Source organism: Sinocyclocheilus anshuiensis, unplaced genomic scaffold (assembly GCF_001515605.1).
Source record: "Sinocyclocheilus anshuiensis isolate Anshui unplaced genomic scaffold, SAMN03320099.WGS_v1.1 scaffold514, whole genome shotgun sequence".
Taxonomy (NCBI): domain Eukaryota; kingdom Metazoa; phylum Chordata; class Actinopteri; order Cypriniformes; family Cyprinidae; genus Sinocyclocheilus; species Sinocyclocheilus anshuiensis.
Window position 1 is genome coordinate 327377 of NW_015542348.1, and position 6267 is coordinate 333643.

The following is a 6267-nucleotide window of genomic DNA, read 5'->3' on the forward strand; positions in this document are numbered from 1 at the left end:
CACACCTGACTGGAAGTTTCTATGCCTAGTAAGAGCTTGATTAGCTGGTTCAGGTGTGTTTAATTAGGGTTGGAGCTAAACTCTGCAGGACACCGGCCCTCCAGGACCGAGTTTGGACAGCCCTGTTCTAAGCATTTCAGGGGACCTTTAAATGAAAATTGTGGAATTTATTAGCAACACATAATACATTTTTATACAGCATAGGGAAAATTGTATCAAAGCCGACCTGAGATGAGGATGAGGTAATTTCTTCCAAATCTCCATAACAGCCATTTTTATGGCGTATCAAACTCCCCCACAGCACTGAGTGATGGAAGTAGGTGGGAAGGGTCTGCTTTCAGAAAGTGTTTAGCCAGGCAAATCAGATGACTAAACATTTGACAGGAAGGCTGGAAACAAGATGGTCTATCCATAGCCTGAAATCACAAAAAGCAAAACCCAAAATAATTGAGGCTCAGTTATTTCTGCAACGTCTTAAGATGGTTTCTCAAAACTACTTTGAAAGCAGAGTGGAACTAACCTTAACAAACACCCCACATAACACACACCGCTTCACCTGTCTCTCATCATGTTCCTCGCACTCCTGCTGGGGTTTAGTCTTAGCACGAACACAGCCAAATGTTAGAGGAATTTGCAGAGGAGGCTGCAGCCCAGGAGCAAAGTCCATTCGGTACTCCTGCTTTAGCCACTGCACGGAAGTCGACTCCACGGTGCCACTCGCAGCATGTTCGACACCACACGCCAGTGGAACTGCAAACTGGACTCTTTACGGCTGCGCCAGGCAACATGCAACAGTCGACGTGAGATGCGCGGATGCTGCCAGGCCCACTCAAACTAACGGAAGAAAGACAAACAGAGGACAAGTAAAACAAAAAGACAAGCTGAATATTTTAACCTCACAATTTTAATTATTGTAATGTCTCTGGATGTTTAACTGTTGAATTTGTCATTTTCATCATATTTACTTTTTATTTCTGTTACATAAATCATCCTGTTTGGACACATGATTATTAAAGCTACACTATGCAACTTTGGCCCTCCAGTAGTTAAAAAACTGCATGTGTATTGTAGAAGAACATGTTTTGGTTGTCTTTCGGCTCTGCTTTTCGGCATGGAAGAATGACTTTTGAGGCATCAGTAAACATGGATACATACAGGGCTTAAAGTTCTCCGGCACCGTGCCGGATCTCCAGCGTGCAGCGTTTGGCTGCGGGGGGAAAAAAGGTCGTCCTACATTTAAAGGGGTCATATGATGCTGCTAAAAAGAACATTATTTTGTGTATTTGGTGTAATGAAATGTGTTTATGCGGTTTAAAGTTCAAAAAACATTATTTTCCATACACATGCACGACATGGCTGCAGCGTCAACAATACTACAGTGAGACTAAAAGTTACTCCTTCTTTCTTTGCGTGAATATTTGGGCGGCGTTATGCAAATCTTCCCACATAGTGAGGTAGATATGTGGGGGCGTGTTAGAACGAGCCGTTTTAGGTAGGTGTGGCTGACTCTGAATTTTTATAAAGAATATCTCTTAGGATTTGAGACTTTAGTCTTTGCAACTTTACAGATCTTCTTTATGCACCAAGAGCTTGTAACACTCCAAAGAGAAAGGAAAAATTGAAATCGCATCATATGACCCCTTTAAAAACACTTGTTGATCACGTTCGAGTTTGTGAGTTCTCCTACCAATGTATGAGAGGAACACAGCTTTCACTCTCAACCAAACTAACATTACTAGCCAATCAGAAGTTGTTGCTCTTATAAACATGAGACGCGCATTAGCTGATGAATGGAAAAGAAGCCTGGCTGGGTCTCGAGCGCGACATATGGAAAAAGCTGCAAGGCGCAATGGTCAAAAATTTCCATTTAGCGTCATATTTACATAGAAAGCTATTAAAAAGCAGCGGAGCTTTGTAAACAGCTTAGAGTAATCACGTCATCTCCAGAAGAACGATATGATTGCCAGTACAAAGTTACCGGGATTTTTGAAAAGGTCATGTTCTTCACACATGATCTCTTAAGGGTAATTTACCAGTGAAGACTGTATGTGTGAAAGGGGCTAAACAGTCTGCATATGCGGTGAGTTTGGGTTGCTTTCATCTTGGAAAACTCACTTGATTTGTAACGTAAATCATTTAAACCTATGCCAACACATGAGAATACATCAACATATTTCTAAATACGCGATTTATTGTACATCGCGATTTCAAAATAAAGTTTCTGACTTTGCATGTGGTCAAATATTACAATTAAATGTATTTAAACGTCGTTGAATCACACGAAACATCACCGTTGGCGCCCTCTGCAGGTATTTGTTATAATATAGGCATTACATTGTGTATTTAAAGCAGCACTACGTAACTTTTGGCGCTCTAGCGGTTAATAAACAGAACTGCACACATCCCGCGGAAGAACATTCCAACCGGAGCTACTTCTCTAAGTTTATGTCTATGGCGATTCACGCAGGTATGTGTTACTCCGCAGCGGTGACGACCCGACCAGGCTACAATAGTCCAAATATAAGTACTTAATAAGTGTACCGTATGATTCGGAATAAGACAAAAACGCGGTTTGGAAGATGAATTCATGATGTACTCGCTCATTATATACATTTTGCAAATTTTGAACAGAAAAAGTTACATAGTGCTGCTTTAACAGTGTTGTTTAATAACCATGTACTTGGTTTTAATACTTTATTTGAATCCAATTATTATTGCCTCATCGTTACTTTATATATAAATATAGTCATATTAAAGCCTGTTTTTCCTCTTAGTTCTATTTGTATCACTAAAAAATATCAGATTACTCACTTGTCAAAATAATCAGATTACTTGATTAGCAAAATATCCCTCTGATCAGCATGTGGTACATTATATTACTATAATTACAAATATTTTGGGAAAATTAAACAGAGTCTTACAAACTTATGTGCTTTGATAAAATACACAATGAAATGGGTATATGGGTAACGGAGAAATTACAATTAGCTTAAAGCTACATATGACAATTAATGAGATTAATACAACAATTCTACTTGAATGTCACTATCAATCACTATTGAGTGTTTGTAACAACTTCTGACTGCGATCCAATGTGGATTTTGGTCAAATGATGAGGCAGAAATATGTTGTTAGTAACATTCTAGAAGAATTTTATGTGGAAGATACACAGTTGCAACTTCTGTGGGGTGTGAAGAAAAAGTAATGTTACTAGTAGTGTAACTAATTACTGTTGCCAGGAAGTAATAAGTAACAATAAAAGTAACAAGTACCTAGTGATGAGTAATATATTACTAGTAACTAGCCCAACACTGATTGTCACTGATTGTCACACCCCTAGTGTCTATGAGCGTGATAAAGCTCATAATTTTCCAAGTGTATGACATAGCTTTCATTCTTCAGGTCAATCATATATTAAAAAAGAAGTGCAAGTCCTTGGAATGTTATTTTGCAGTATCTGTACAAACCCTGTTTAAGTTACCAGTGATTGGGCCATTTTAATGTTTTTGTTGTTGTTATTTGAACTGAACTGTAGTTTTCTGTAGTAAACTGTCTTTGTATATTTCCTATTTTATATTAATTTCCTAGTATTTAATTTACCATTATTCCTTCTGAACAAAGCAATTTCAGAAATGTCATGTTTTAGATTGTAGGTCATCTTGTACCCTGTCAAGGACAAAGCTAAACAGCAAAACTTGAAATCAAAAGCATCCTAAATGTTACATGTGTTTGCACCATATTGTAGTGAGTAAACTTTCTTGGTATTGCTGTTTCAAATATCCCACCATAATCTGTAGTCTGAGTTTGTCAAGGGCTAATGGCAATGGCAGATACGTTACTAATTAGTTTCAAGGAAAATCATTTTCTATTTTTGTTTGCCAAATAACCGTGTATGTGTCCGCCCCCACAACCCCCAAGCCCCGGAAAAAAAGTTCAGGCTCAGGATTTTATTTTTGCTTTAACCCCTGTATGTGTGTATATATATATATATATATATATATACAGTACTGTGCAAAAGTCTTAGGCCATTAGTATTTTCACCAACAACAACATTCAAAATTGTTTTTAAGCTAGTTATTTATATCTTTTACTGTAGTGTGTCAGTAGGAAATATCAGCTTACATGTCCAAACATTCCTTTTGCCATTAATTGTAATAATCCAGTGAGATTTTTGTATGTTTAGTAGTCTAACGACAGCCAGTGCTCCACACAGAGATCTGATCTCACCATCATCCAATCCGTCTGGGATTACATGAAGAAACAGAAAAAACTGAGACAGACTAAATCAAGAAGAACTGTGGCAATGTCTCCAAGATGTAGAAACCTACCTGCAAAGATACCTGAAAAACTATGTGTAAGTGCACCTAGGACAAAAGCCGTTTTAAACAAAATGTGTGGTCACACCAAATGTTGATTTGATTTAGTTAAAATTGAAGTTAATTCATAAATAAAATCTATTTATTACATTATTTTTGAAAGCATCCTCACTTTACAGCATTTTTACACTGATGGTAAAAAATCTCACTGGATTATTATTACAATATTACAATTATTACATTGTTGAAAATACTAATGGCCTAAGACTTTTGCACTATATATATATATATATATATATATATATATAAAAAATATATATCCCAAGCCTGGGCTACATTTCTGTTTGTTTACAAGAAACAAGTTTACATATGTACACAATTTCCCGCAAAATCCGACCCGACAAAATCATTATTATAGGTTTAATAAAGTTTATTTGGGTAAAGACGTGGATTCTTTATGCACTGTAGCATCTGGACCAATCAGACACACCATTTTTCATTTGATTTAACAAATCAACTCATTATTTTTATTTATTTCATTATTTATTTTCAAAAAGGTACATTGTGTAGATTTAAATTAAACATCAGATTATGACTGGGTAGAGAAATCTGTACAAAGAGGAAATGAAAGACTAGATATAGCCTAACAGATAAGTTTATTTACCCGAAGAGCTGCAATATCGGATGGAAAGCCATGAATTATAAGAACCATCTCCCTTAAAATGAATAAAAACAAAGATTTACTACAAAAGACCACCAGAGTTTATGTTTAGAGATCTGATCTTAATATGTCCGCCATATGAAATGTTCAGCTGATATCTCACCATGGTCCCCTGCCACTTGTTCTCCTGGCTCCTCCTCGGTGTCGTCCAGCGTTGTGTTGACGGGACATTCTAAAACACTTAATGTGAAAAACGCTTAACGTGGCTTAACATACGTAAACAACGACCAGGGAACCCCAAATTTTTGTCAAACCTTACTTGTAATAAACACTAACTACTGTCAAAAGAACGAGCCCTTACTCCACAGATAAAGTGAATAATATCACGTTAAGCATTTTCTCCCCATAGAAGTCCATTATAAGGAAACAGCTTAACGTGGTTTAACGTACCTTAACAACGACTGGGGAAAACCAAATTTCTGTCAAATTTTACTTATAATAAACACTTGCTGCTGTTAAAATAACGAGCTCTTATTCAGCGTATAAAGTGAATAATATCATGTTACCCGTTCTCCCCCATAGAAGTCCATTATAAGGAAACAGCTTAAGGGCGTTTCTTCAACTAGGGGCACTTTTAGCCTTGTGAAGTTGAATAAACAAAACTTGTTCAAAAGTCACATAACACAGTCTCATAAGTTTAAATAATTTGTCTAGTTTTAAGGTTTGTAAGAGGACAAACTTAGATTACAAGAGAAATTGTTAATATTTTACATTTTTTCCGACCTGCAAAGAACAAATTTAATTTCCACCACATCTCAATATACAGCTGTTATTTCAAAACAGAATAACTTATGCCCCTCAAGAATTGTATAAGATCATTTTTGTAACTAGTTTTACCAGTTTTTCCACAGTGTACAATAATTATACATTTGTCAATGAGATAAATTAACTGCCCTAAGGACCAAATGCTGAACTGTACACCTGTCACACTCTGAAATGTAATATTGGTTTGGGTAAGAGCTTATTAGAAAATAAATAACTTGAATTTTTATATTAAGTAGAGCATGATCTCATAAATTGTGGATACATTTTTAATGTGTGATAAGAACTTTTTAAATATTTTTTTTTAAATGTGTGTGGTGATGGAAATGACAGGGTGGTGGTGGAAATTACAGGGTGTTGTGGAAATAACAATTAATTAACGTGAATGTAGAGAAACAGTAGAGATATTTATTAGAAAAATAAGCCTCCAGAAAGTTCCAAGCCAGTTTCTTCCAGCCCATCTGATAT

The 6267-nt window shown here is 36.2% G+C and overlaps 1 pseudogene; it reads right to left on the reverse strand.

The window, feature by feature from the left end:
* Positions 1-136: 136 nt before the first annotated feature.
* On the reverse strand, positions 137-5208 carry LOC107691475 (structure-specific endonuclease subunit slx1-like; annotated as a pseudogene).
* Positions 5209-6267: the final 1059 nt, after the last annotated feature.